This window comes from Taudactylus pleione, unplaced genomic scaffold (genome assembly GCF_031769625.1).
Source record: "Taudactylus pleione unplaced genomic scaffold, aTauple2 ptg000383l, whole genome shotgun sequence".
In the NCBI taxonomy this organism is placed as follows: Eukaryota; Metazoa; Chordata; class Amphibia; order Anura; family Myobatrachidae; genus Taudactylus; species Taudactylus pleione.
In genome coordinates this window covers 992,563-1,006,918 of record NW_028284784.1, presented here as the reverse complement: position 1 = coordinate 1,006,918, position 14,356 = coordinate 992,563, and positions in this window count along the sequence as shown.

Below are 14,356 nucleotides of genomic sequence, written 5' to 3'. Positions count from 1 at the left end.
GGTCCTATTCATTTTGCATGGACAGTAAAAATAATCATAATAACGCAAAAACACTAGCCCAAAGCATTCTTCACTGGTCAGAATGGAACCATTTAATAAATGTACTGTAGCAATCCAAATTCATTGTGTAGCTCTAAATAACAACCACTAGGAGGCAGTGTGATACTGAGCATTCCAGGGCTTTTACCAAGCAATCAATATCTTACTGTATGTTCATAATTGGACACATTTCTACCACTTACTTAATGGTCTGCAAGGACAAGTGGAAAGTTTATCAATGTCTAAAATTATCTGTACTACTTTGAGGCCCATTTACTAATGATCGCATTTGCTACGCGGGCGTGATATTAGCGCCCATGATCGCTTTGCAGGATGCGATCACAGCGCCCGAATGTACTAAATGGACAGGGGCTCCTGCACATGCGTAGTCTACAGACCGCACATGCTCGGTGTCCATTGCTCTCCCGGCCTGTATTGCGATGTGTAGCCCATAGGTAACAGCGGCTTACACCATCTTCGCATTCCAGGGTAAGTCTATCAGCATTGCATCCCCTATAGAAACCTGTGGGGGTTGCAGTGCTGGTGGAATAGAGGGACAGCAGCAGATATTGGGGATATCAGCTACGATCCCCCCATAATACATCTGGGGGTTTGTTAATGTTTGTGAGTATCCCCCAAAAATGGGTGTTTTCAGGGAATTCATCTCAAATATTAAATGATAAATGAGCCCCTTTGTACCAGTTAACTGGTGCCCAAATTGGTGCTCCACTGCTGAGAGGTCACATCTGTTGGTGGCTCCACCAACAGATTAATGTGTGGTGGGTGATGTGGAGGCGGGCCCCTGTGCCTGCTGGGTCAGAGTGCCCCCCCGGGGAACAATGGAACCCTATGCTCATGGCCAGCCAATAACGTGTTTCATACTATACACACTTCCCCTGACATGAGTTACAATGTTTCCTCTATCACACCGCTGCCTCGGTAATGCAGCATTCAGGTTCGAGGCTCTGCCTTGGGAGTGAGGACAAATGAGACATATAAATGTGTACAGAAAGAACTACAATCTGTGTGACATAAAGGAATAAATAAATCTGCTTCTATGCTCTACCCTTATTCTAAATGTTAATGTCAAACAAGTAACAGTCACAAGTAAATGTCACAGTCAAACAAGTAACAAATACATCAAATACAGTATTGTCCCTTAGAAAAGATTTCCTGCCCTCTAGAACGCCGCTTATCGTATATATATTTTTCTGCCTTCGCCCCTGTCCTCGGGCTGTGAAGTAGATAAAAAAACATTGTTCCAGAGTAGCAGGAAATACAGAATGATTCAATGCATTAAAAAAAGCTCATTTCACCGTGAGTGATAAAAACACATCTAAATTATAACAAAGAAAAAATAATCAAAGGACGCAAAAACATTGCAAAATACATTACTATAAAGGGGAACTTTTATCAATAGGGAAATGGAATAAAGCCAAGTATACTGTATGTATGCCTAATAATCACATCTATAAAATATACTGTATACAGTATCTAGACGTATGTAAGAGAGATAGAAATGCAGGAAGATGGAAGGGGAAGGGAGGGAGGATTGATTCTGAGAGAGGGCAGTATAGAAAGTGAGACTGTGGTAAAAGAAAACTAGAGGGAAAGCGATTTGAGCAACTGACGGGGAGGTTTTGAAAGTGAGACAGAGATAATTGAGCAATGTATTGTGCTCCTTATTTTTTATTGCGCAAAGGTGAAGGAGTGAGAATACAGAATGACAGATGAGAGGGAGATTTTATTGTAATATATTTACTAAGGTGCATATTTATTTATCATTAAAAAATTGAGGGATATTCTCCAAAAACTCCCGTTTGTGGGAAATCACCACAAATGTTAATTATTACCCCAATGTATGAAGGAGGGGCCGCAGCATATTTCTCAGATATCCGTTGCAGTTCCTCCATTTCCGACAGTAACCGCAACCCCCTTAGGTTTCTATGGGGAGATGCAAAGCTGTCAGATTTACCAAACTCTACCCTGCAGCTAAAGACATGCAAAGATGGGGATAAGCCGCTGCAGCTTATGGGCAACAAGTTGCAAAAAATTACCAGGAGAGAGTTAGTTTGGGACTCTCCCTGGCAATGGCCGACGCATATGCATGGTCAGCAGACCGCGCATGCACAGGGGTCCAGAGCGGGTAGTGACAAGATCGCTGATCCGGTCCCTTCACACAGAGGCGGCTCCTCTACCCTGTCCCTGCATGTGCTATTTAATAAATTTGTCCGATGTATAATTTCCTATTGCCATGAATAGCGGTGATATGAAATTACAATGATCAGGTCTAAAACTCAATAATTGATAAATATGCCCCTAAGGGCTCTATTTACTGCAATCTGCATTGGTAATGCAGATTGTAGTGTGATATTACCGAGTGAATTCGCATTGCGAATTCAGGCAATATCACAGGGATTTACTACACTCCCTTGCATGGACAGAGCTTGCGATAAAGCTCTGTCCCTGCGAATCCCTTCCGCACACTAGTCACGGTAGTTTTGGAAAAAAATACAGTCACAAGTGCCCCGCACATGTGCCGACTGGCCGCCGCTGCTACCACCCCAGTGCTAAGCCCCGCCCCCATCACCAAGCCCCGGCCCCCACAATCGCGGACCCCCCTTCCCCCCCGTGACCCCCCCTCTCCCTTAATTACACTTACCTGCGTGATCCAGGCTCCGGTGACGTCCTCCATGTCCTCTGATCAGCTGACATCCCATACTGCATTGGGACCCTGTTAGGTGATGACCGGACCACAGTGCAGCATGGGAAACCAGCTGACCGGAGGGGAGTCATCATCGGAGCTCCGATCACCGATCCCTGGAGTCAGGTAAGTTTTTTTTTTTTTTAACTATTTAAAAAAAAAATGTTTTACAGTAATCAGCTTGCGGTCTGTTTAGACCAAACAGCTGATCACTGGGGCTGACGTCTGGCTCTGCTCTCCCCGTTAGAGCAGAGCAGGAGTCTGGTAACCGGGGGAGACCCTGGATAACGCCACCCCCAGGTGGCGTTATTATCACAGGACTTTCCCCGGTATTTATTTACAATTTATTTTTAGTAACTCTGGTCGGATCACATTTCCCATTACAATTATGGGAAATGCGATCTGCTTACTAAAAATAAGTGATACTTAGGGGTTGGAGTAGAATTTTGCTAATTCTACTCCAATTGCCCTATAGTAACTGTAGGTGATACTAAAATAATGTGAAATGGGTGTGAAAAAACCCTTTTTCACTTTATTTTAGTAAAAGTAATGTTTATAAATAGAGCCCATAGAGAGAAAAAAAAGTAATAATAAGGAGAGAGAGAACATAATTTATACAGTGTATTGTACCTCCTATTTGTACAGTTTGCACCGTGTCATACCACAGCTCTGCTCCAGGGGGCGACATAACAGCATATGAAATGTTAGAGACCACCCTCTGTGATTTGTAGGCACATTCGCTTCTAGAGAACACATAATGTAACGCAGTCACATAACAGTCACATAAATGGTTCTTTACTTCCACATCACAGTTCTTGGAACAGCCATGAGAAATGAATCTGTGCCTGAAATATTGTGAACTATTGTGATACACCTGAATATACTATAGGTAGATACATACTGACTCTTTAGGAATCCTTCCCAGGAGCTGCCCGGAGAGGGGCTCTGCTACAGGAAAAGCCCGCAATTCGCCTTGCCACCTCCTCGTGACACGATTTGTGACATTTAGCCCCGCCCCCTCCCTACGGACCCGCAAATTTCTCATAAAATCTCCCCATCACTAGGAAGTGGGCGGGAGGGTTACCTGAAAAATCAGGACCCTCCCGTGACTCCTGGGAGAGTAGGCATGTATGGGTATATAGAGTACACACCCCACCCGCCATTTCTTGGGTATAACCAGCCCCAGTGCCAATATCACTAATGCTATTCCCCACACACCAGGGCAGAAGGTGTTGGGTTAATAAAGTGTCAGTTATAGTTAGTTAGTTATAGTTAGTTAGTTACTTGGTGCTGGTGTACTACAGGTCCCAGCAAGTCCTATCACGCCCAATTTAAAGGACTGCCAGGGCACGCTGGCGCTTGGGGCACCACAAGTGCCAGTATACTGCTGGTACTGGTAAAGGAAGTATTAGAATAATGAAAGGACACACACGGGAATATAAAACTACTGGAAAAACACATTCTCCCAGGTCCCTCGTTTAATACTGACAGATCCCATGGGGAAAGTCCTCTTAGTTACTAATTGGTACACCCTGTGCTACTTCTGCCTATGATCACTGCAATAGGAATGAATGTGACCGCACTGATTGGTTAGACTGCGACAGCTCCCATCCTGTGGCCAATCAGAGCAGTCCCACGAAAACCCACCGTTTAGTAAATCCTTCCCTTTGAGCCAGACTTTGTGGATCCTGTTTGCCTGTGTTACAGTTCTTCTGGTATTATTATTCTGGTCTCCATGCCTTGAACCTTGGCTTGTTTGCCAGGTCCATGAACTCACCGCTTCTCGACCTCACCTTCTCGTGGTTACATTTTCTCTGTTTACTTCTGGATTTGGTGACAGGACTCCAGAGATGAGGCTGCAGCACAATCCAAAATTCAAATAGGGGAACCACACCAACTGCCCTTCCAAACACTGCCAAACATCGCCGGCCGGGACTTACTGGCAGTTGGTGTGGACAGAGCCGTAACTAGACTTTTTGGTACCCTGTGCTAGAAAGAGCATTGGCGCCCCCCTCATTTTTCAAAGGGACATAATGCACCCAAAAACGGGCCATGGCTTCATGGGGAAGGGCCAGGGAAGAGATAGGAGAGGCCAGGAGATGCTGGGGATAAATAGGGACATAATATAGTGCACCTGAGAGAGGGCCATGGCCTCATGGGGAAGGGCCAGGGAAGAGATAGGGGAGGCCAGGAGATGCTGGGGATAAATAGGGACATAATATAGTGCACCTTAAAGAGAGGGCCATGGCCTCATGGGGAAGGGCCAGGGAAGAGATAGGAGAGGCCAGGAGATGCTGGGGATAAATAGGGACATAATATAGTGCACCTGAGAGAGGGCCATGGCCTCATGGAGAAGGGCCAGGGAAGAGGTAGGAGAGGCCAGGAGATGCTGGGGATAAATAGGGACATAATATAGTGCACCTGAGAGAGGGTCATAGCCTCATGGGGAAGGGCCAGGGAAGAGATAGGGGAGGCCAGGAGATGCTGGGGATAAATAGGGACATAATATAGTGCACCTGAGAGAGGGCCATGGCCTCATGGGGAAGGGCCAGGGAAGAGATAGGAGAGGCCAGGAGATGCTGGGGATAAATAGGGACATAATATAGTGCACCTGAGAGAGGGCCATGGCCTCATGCGGAAGGACCAGTGAAGAGATAGGGGAGGCCAGGAGATGCTGGGGATAAATAGGGACATCATATAGTGCACCTGAGAGAGGGCCATGGCCTCATGGGGAAGGGCCAGGGAAGAGATAAGGGAGGCCAGGAGATGCTGGGGATAAATAGGGACATCATATAGTGCACCTGAGAGAGGGCCATGGCCTCATGGGGAAGGGCCAGGGAAGAGATAGGGGAGGCCAGGAGATGCCGGGGATAAATAGGAACATAATATAGTGCACCTGAGAGAGGGCCATGGCCTCATGGGGAAGGGCCAGGGAAGAGATAGGGGAGGCCAGGAGATGCCGGGGATAAATAGGGACATAATATAGTGCACCTGAGAGAGGACCATGGCTTCATGGGGAAGGGCCAGGGAAGAGATAGGGGAGGCCAGGAGATGCCGGGGATAAATAGGGACATAATATAGTGCACCTGAGAGAGGGCCATGGCCTCATGGGGAAGGGACAGGGAAGAGATGGGGGAGGCCAGGAGATGCTGGGGATAAATAGGGACATAATATAGTGCACCTGAGAGAGGACCATGGCTTCATGGGGAAGGGCCATGGAAGACATAGGGAAGGCCAGGAGATGCTGGGGATAAATAGGGATATAATATAGTGCACCTGAGAGAGGGCCATGGCCTCATGGGGAAGGGCCAGGGAAGAGATAGGGGAGGCCAGGAGATGCTGGGGATAAATAGGGACATAATATAGTGCACCTGAGAGAGGGCCATGGCCTCATGGGGATGGGCCAGGGAAGAGATAGGGGAGGCCAGGAGATGCTGGGGATAAATAGGGACATAATATAGTGCACCTGAGAGAGGGCCATGGCATCATGGGGAAGGGCCAGGAAAGAGATAGGGGAGGCCAGGAGATGCTGGGGATAAATAGGGAGATATATAGTGCACCTGAGAGAGGGCCATGGCCTCATGCGGAAGGGCCAGGAAAGAGATAGGGGAGGCCAGGAGATGCTGGGGATAAATAGGGAGATATATAGTGCACCTGAGAGAGGGCCATGGCCTCCTGCGGAAGGGCCAGGGAAGAGATAGGGGAGGCCAGGAGATGCTGGGGATAAATAGGGACATAATATAGTGCACCTGAGAGAGGGCCATGGCCTCATGGGGAAGGGCCAGGAAAGAGATAGGGGAGGCCAGGAGATGCTGGGGATAAATAGGGACATAATATAGTGCACCTGAGAGAGGGCCATGGCCTCATGGGGAAGGGCCAGGGAAGAGATAGGGGAGGCCAGGAGATGCTGGGGATAAATAGGGACATAATATAGTGCACCTGAGAGAGGCCATGGCCTCATGGGGAAGGACCAGGGAAGAGATAGGAGAGGCCAGGAGATGCTGGGGATAAATAGGGACATAATATAGTGCACCTGAGAGAGGGCAATGGCCTCATGGGGAAGGGCCAGGGAAGAGATAGGGGAGGCCAGGAGATGCTGGGGATAAATAGGGACATAATATAGTGCACCTGAGAGAGGGCCATGGCCTCATGGGGAAGGGCCAGGGAAGATATAGGGGAGGCCAGGAGATGCTGGGGATAAATAGGGACATAATATAGCGCACCTGAGAGAGGGCCATGGCCTCATGGGGAAGGGCCAGGAAAGAGATAGGGGAGGCCAGGAGATGCTGGGGATAAATAGGGACATAATATAGCGCACCTGAGAGAGGGCCATGGCCTCATGGGGAAGGGCCAGGAAAGAGATAGGGGAGGCCTGGAGATGCTGGGGATAAATAGGGACATAATATAGCGCACCTGAGAGAGGGCCATGGCCTCATGGGGAAGGGCCAGGAAAGAGATAGGGGAGGCCTGAAGATGCTGGGGATAAATAGGGACATAATATAGCGCACCTGAGAGAGGGCCATGGCCTCATGGGGAAGGGCCAGGAAAGAGATAGGGGAGGCCAGGAGACGCTGGGGATAAATAGAGACATAATATAGCGCACCTGAGAGAGGGCCATGGCCTCATGGGGAAGGGCCAGGGAAGAGATAGGGGAGGCCAGGAGATGCTGGGGATAAATAGGGACATAATATAGTGCACCTGAGAGAGGGCCATGGCCTCATGGGGAAGGGACAGGGAAGAGATGGGGGAGGCCAGGAGATGCTGGGGATAAATAGGGACATAATATAGTGCACCTGAGAGAGGACCATGGCTTCATGGGGAAGGGCCATGGAAGACATAGGGGAGGCCAGGAGATGCTGGGGATAAATAGGGATATAATATAGTGCACCTGAGAGAGGGCCATGGCCTCATGGGGAAGGGCCAGGGAAGAGATAGGGGAGGCCAGGAGATGCTGGGGATAAATAGGGACATAATATACTGCACCTGAGAGAGGGCCATGGCCTCATGGGGATGGGCCAGGGAAGAGATAGGGGAGGCCAGGAGATGCTGGGGATAAATAGGGACATAAAATAGTGCACCTGAGAGAGGGCCATGGCATCATGGGGAAGGGCCAGGAAAGAGATAGGGGAGGCCAGGAGATGCTGGGGATAAATAGGGAGATATATAGTGCACCTGAGAGAGGGCCATGGCCTCATGCGGAAGGGCCAGGAAAGAGATAGGGGAGGCCAGGAGATGCTGGGGATAAATAGGGAGATATATAGTGCACCTGAGAGAGGGCCATGGCCTCCTGCGGAAGGGCCAGGGAAGAGATAGGGGAGGCCAGGAGATGCCGGGGATAAATAGGGACATAATATAGTGCACCTGAGAGAGGGCCATGGCCTCATGGGGAAGGGCCAGGAAAGAGATAGGGGAGGCCAGGAGATGCTGGGGATAAATAGGGACATAATATAGTGCACCTGAGAGAGGGCCATGGCCTCATGGGGAAGGGCCAGGGAAGAGATAGGGGAGGCCAGGAGATGCTGGGGATAAATAGGGACATAATATAGTGCACCTGAGAGAGGCCATGGCCTCATGGGGAAGGACCAGGGAAGAGATAGGAGAGGCCAGGAGATGCTGGGGATAAATAGGGACATAATATAGTGCACCTGAGAGAGGGCAATGGCCTCATGGGGAAGGGCCAGGGAAGAGATAGGGGAGGCCAGGAGATGCTGGGGATAAATAGGGACATAATATAGTGCACCTGAGAGAGGGCCATGGCCTCATGGGGAAGGGCCAGGGAAGATATAGGGGAGGCCAGGAGATGCTGGGGATAAATAGGGACATAATATAGCGCACCTGAGAGAGGGCCATGGCCTCATGGGGAAGGGCCAGGAAAGAGATAGGGGAGGCCAGGAGATGCTGGGGATAAATAGGGACATAATATAGCGCACCTGAGAGAGGGCCATGGCCTCATGGGGAAGGGCCAGGAAAGAGATAGGGGAGGCCTGGAGATGCTGGGGATAAATAGGGACATAATATAGCGCACCTGAGAGAGGGCCATGGCCTCATGGGGAAGGGCCAGGAAAGAGATAGGGGAGGCCTGAAGATGCTGGGGATAAATAGGGACATAATATAGCGCACCTGAGAGAGGGCCATGGCCTCATGGGGAAGGGCCAGGAAAGAGATAGGGGAGGCCAGGAGACGCTGGGGATAAATAGAGACATAATATAGCGCACCTGAGAGAGGGCCATGGCCTCATGGGGAAGGGCCAGGGAAGAGATAGGGGAGGCCAGGAGATGCTGGGGATAAATAGGGACATAATATAGTGCACCTGAGAGAGGGCCATGGCCTCATGGGGAAGGGCTAGGGAAGAGATAGGGGAGGCCAGGAGATGCTGGGGATAAATAGGGACATAATATAGTGCACCTGAGAGAGGGCCATGGCCTCATGGGGAAGGTCCAGGAAAGAGATAGGGGAGGCCAGGAGATGCTGGGGATAAATAGGGAGTTATATAGTGCACCTGAGAGAGGGCCATGGCCTCATGGGGAAGGGCTAGGGAAGAGATAGGGGAGGCCAGGAGATGCTGGGGATATATAGGGACATAATATAGGGCACCTGAGAGAGGGCCATGGCCACATGGGGATGGGCCAGGGAAGAGATAGTGGAGGCCAGGAGATGCTGGGGATAAATAGGGACATAATATAGGGCACCTTAGAGAGGGCCATGGCCTCATGGGGAAGGGTCAGGGAAGAGATAGGGGAGGCCAGGAGATGCTGGGGATAAATAGGGACATAATATAGTGCACCTGAGAGAGGGCCATGGCCTCATGGGGAAGGGCCAGGGAAGAGATAGGGGAGGCCAGGAGATGCTGGGGATAAATAGGGACATAATATAGTGCACCTGAGAGAGGGACATGGCCTCATGGGGAAGGGCCAGGGAAGAGATAGGGGAGGCCAGGAGATGCTGGGGATAAATAGGGACATAATATAGCGCACCTGAGAGAGGGCCATGGCCTCATGGGGAAGGGCGAGGGAAGAGATAGGGGAGGCCAGGAGATGCTGGGGATAAATAGGGACATAATATAGTGCACCTGAGAGAGGGCCATGGCCTCATGGGGAAAGGCCAGGGAGGAGATAGGGGAGGCCAGGAGATGCTGGGGATAAATAGGGACATAATATAGTGCACCTGAGAGAGGACCATGGCCTCATGGGGAAGGGCCAGGGAAGAGATAGCGGAGGCCAGGAGATGCTGGGGATAAATAGGGACATAATATAGTGCACCTGAGAGAGGGCCATGGCCTCATGGGGAAGGGCCAGGGAAGAGATAGGGAGGCCAGGAGATGCTGGGGATAAATAGGGACATAATATAGTGCACCTGAGAGAGGACCATGGCCTCATGGGGAAGGGCCTGGGAAGAGATAGGGGAGGCCAGGAGATGCTGGGGATAAATAGGGACATAATATAGTGCACCTGAGAGAGGGCCATGGCCTCAAGGGGAAGGGCCAGGAAAGAGATGGGGGAGGCCATGAGATACTGGGGATAAATAGGGACATAATATAGTGCACCTGATAGAGGACCAGGGCCTCATGGGGTAGGGCCAGGGAAGAGATAGGGGAGGCCAGGAGATGCTGGGGATAAATAGGGACATAATATAGTGCACCTGAGAGAGGGCCACGGCCTCATGGGGAAGGGCCAGGGAAGAGATAGGGGAGGCCAGGAGATGCTGGGGATAAATAGGGACATAATATAGTGCACCTGAGAGAGGGCCACGGCCTCATGGGGAAGGGCCAGGGAAGAGATAGGGAGGCCAGGAGATGCTGGGGATAAATAGGGACATAATATAGTGCACCTTAAAGAGAGGGCCATGGCCTCATGGGGAAGGGCCAGGGAAGAGATAGGAGAGGCCAGGAGATGCTGGGGATAAATAGGGACATAATATAGTGCACCTGAGAGAGGGCCATGGCCTCATGGAGAAGGGCCAGGGAAGAGGTAGGAGAGGCCAGGAGATGCTGGGGATAAATAGGGACATAATATAGTGCACCTGAGAGAGGGCCATGGCCTCATGGGGGAGGGCCAGGGAAGAGATAGGGGAGGCCAGGAGATGCTGGGGATAAATAGGGACATAATATAGTGCACCTGAGAGAGGGCCATGGCCTCATGGGGAAGGGCCAGGGAAGAGATAGGAGAGGCCAGGAGATGCTGGGGATAAATAGGGACATAATATAGTGCACCTGAGAGAGGGCCATGGCCTCATGCGGAAGGACCAGTGAAGAGATAGGGGAGGCCAGGAGATGCTGGGGATAAATAGGGACATCATATAGTGCACCTGAGAGAGGGCCATGGCCTCATGGGGAAGGGCCAGGGAAGAGATAAGGGAGGCCAGGAGATGCTGGGGATAAATAGGGACATCATATAGTGCACCTGAGAGAGGGCCATGGCCTCATGGGGAAGGGCCAGGGAAGAGATAGGGGAGGCCAGGAGATGCCGGGGATAAATAGGAACATAATATAGTGCACCTGAGAGAGGGCCATGGCCTCATGGGGAAGGGCCAGGGAAGAGATAGGGGAGGCCAGGAGATGCCGGGGATAAATAGGGACATAATATAGTGCACCTGAGAGAGGACCATGGCTTCATGGGGAAGGGCCAGGGAAGAGATAGGGGAGGCCAGGAGATGCCGGGGATAAATAGGGACATAATATAGTGCACCTGAGAGAGGGCCATGGCCTCATGGGGAAGGGACAGGGAAGAGATGGGGGAGGCCAGGAGATGCTGGGGATAAATAGGGACATAATATAGTGCACCTGAGAGAGGACCATGGCTTCATGGGGAAGGGCCATGGAAGACATAGGGGAGGCCAGGAGATGCTGGGGATAAATAGGGATATAATATAGTGCACCTGAGAGAGGGCCATGGCCTCATGGGGAAGGGCCAGGGAAGAGATAGGGGAGGCCAGGAGATGCTGGGGATAAATAGGGACATAATATAGTGCACCTGAGAGAGGGCCATGGCCTCATGGGGATGGGCCAGGGAAGAGATAGGGGAGGCCAGGAGATGCTGGGGATAAATAGGGACATAATATAGTGCACCTGAGAGAGGGCCATGGCATCATGGGGAAGGGCCAGGAAAGAGATAGGGGAGGCCAGGAGATGCTGGGGATAAATAGGGAGATATATAGTGCACCTGAGAGAGGGCCATGGCCTCATGCGGAAGGGCCAGGAAAGAGATAGGGGAGGCCAGGAGATGCTGGGGATAAATAGGGAGATATATAGTGCACCTGAGAGAGGGCCATGGCCTCCTGCGGAAGGGCCAGGGAAGAGATAGGGGAGGCCAGGAGATGCTGGGGATAAATAGGGACATAATATAGTGCACCTGAGAGAGGGCCATGGCCTCATGGGGAAGGGCCAGGAAAGAGATAGGGGAGGCCAGGAGATGCTGGGGATAAATAGGGACATAATATAGTGCACCTGAGAGAGGGCCATGGCCTCATGGGGAAGGGCCAGGGAAGAGATAGGGGAGGCCAGGAGATGCTGGGGATAAATAGGGACATAATATAGTGCACCTGAGAGAGGCCATGGCCTCATGGGGAAGGACCAGGGAAGAGATAGGAGAGGCCAGGAGATGCTGGGGATAAATAGGGACATAATATAGTGCACCTGAGAGAGGGCAATGGCCTCATGGGGAAGGGCCAGGGAAGAGATAGGGGAGGCCAGGAGATGCTGGGGATAAATAGGGACATAATATAGTGCACCTGAGAGAGGGCCATGGCCTCATGGGGAAGGGCCAGGGAAGATATAGGGGAGGCCAGGAGATGCTGGGGATAAATAGGGACATAATATAGCGCACCTGAGAGAGGGCCATGGCCTCATGGGGAAGGGCCAGGAAAGAGATAGGGGAGGCCAGGAGATGCTGGGGATAAATAGGGACATAATATAGCGCACCTGAGAGAGGGCCATGGCCTCATGGGGAAGGGCCAGGAAAGAGATAGGGGAGGCCTGGAGATGCTGGGGATAAATAGGGACATAATATAGCGCACCTGAGAGAGGGCCATGGCCTCATGGGGAAGGGCCAGGAAAGAGATAGGGGAGGCCTGAAGATGCTGGGGATAAATAGGGACATAATATAGCGCACCTGAGAGAGGGCCATGGCCTCATGGGGAAGGGCCAGGAAAGAGATAGGGGAGGCCAGGAGACGCTGGGGATAAATAGAGACATAATATAGCGCACCTGAGAGAGGGCCATGGCCTCATGGGGAAGGGCCAGGGAAGAGATAGGGGAGGCCAGGAGATGCTGGGGATAAATAGGGACATAATATAGTGCACCTGAGAGAGGGCCATGGCCTCATGGGGAAGGGCTAGGGAAGAGATAGGGGAGGCCAGGAGATGCTGGGGATAAATAGGGACATAATATAGTGCACCTGAGAGAGGGCCATGGCCTCATGGGGAAGGTCCAGGAAAGAGATAGGGGAGGCCAGGAGATGCTGGGGATAAATAGGGAGTTATATAGTGCACCTGAGAGAGGTCCATGGCCTCATGGGGAAGGGCTAGGGAAGAGATAGGGGAGGCCAGGAGATGCTGGGGATAAATAGGGACATAATATAGGGCACCTGAGAGAGGGCCATGGCCTCATGGGGATGGGCCAGGGAAGAGATAGTGGAGGCCAGGAGATGCTGGGGATAAATAGGGACATAATATAGGGCACCTGAGAGAGGGCCATGGCCTCATGGGGAAGGGTCAGGGAAGAGATAGGGGAGGCCAGGAGATGCTGGGGATACATAGGGACATAATATAGTGCACCTGAGAGAGGGCCATGGCCTCATGGGGAAGGGCCAGGGAAGAGATAGGGGAGGCCAGGAGATGCTGGGGATAAATAGGGACATAATATAGTGCACCTGAGAGAGGGACATGGCCTCATGGGGAAGGGCCAGGGAAGAGATAGGGGAGGCCAGGAGATGCTGGGGATAAATAGGGACATAATATAGCGCACCTGAGAGAGGGCCATGGCCTCATGGGGAAGGGCGAGGGAAGAGATAGGGGAGGCCAGGAGATGCTGGGGATAAATAGGGACATAATATAGTGCACCTGAGAGAGGGCCATGGCCTCATGGGGAAAGGCCAGGGAGGAGATAGGGGAGGCCAGGAGATGCTGGGGATAAATAGGGACATAATATAGTGCACCTGAGAGAGGACCATGGCCTCATGGGGAAGGGCCAGGGAAGAGATAGCGGAGGCCAGGAGATGCTGGGGATAAATAGGGACATAATATAGTGCACCTGAGAGAGGGCCATGGCCTCATGGGGAAGGGCCAGGGAAGAGATAGGGAGGCCAGGAGATGCTGGGGATAAATAGGGACATAATATAGTGCACCTGAGAGAGGACCATGGCCTCATGGGGAAGGGCCTGGGAAGAGATAGGGGAGGCCAGGAGATGCTGGGGATAAATAGGGACATAATATAGTGCACCTGAGAGAGGGCCATGGCCTCAAGGGGAAGGGCCAGGAAAGAGATGGGGGAGGCCATGAGATACTGGGGATAAATAGGGACATAATATAGTGCACCTGATAGAGGACCAGGGCCTCATGGGGAAGGGCCAGGGAAGAGATAGGGGAGGCCAGGAGATGCTGGGGATAAATAGGGACATA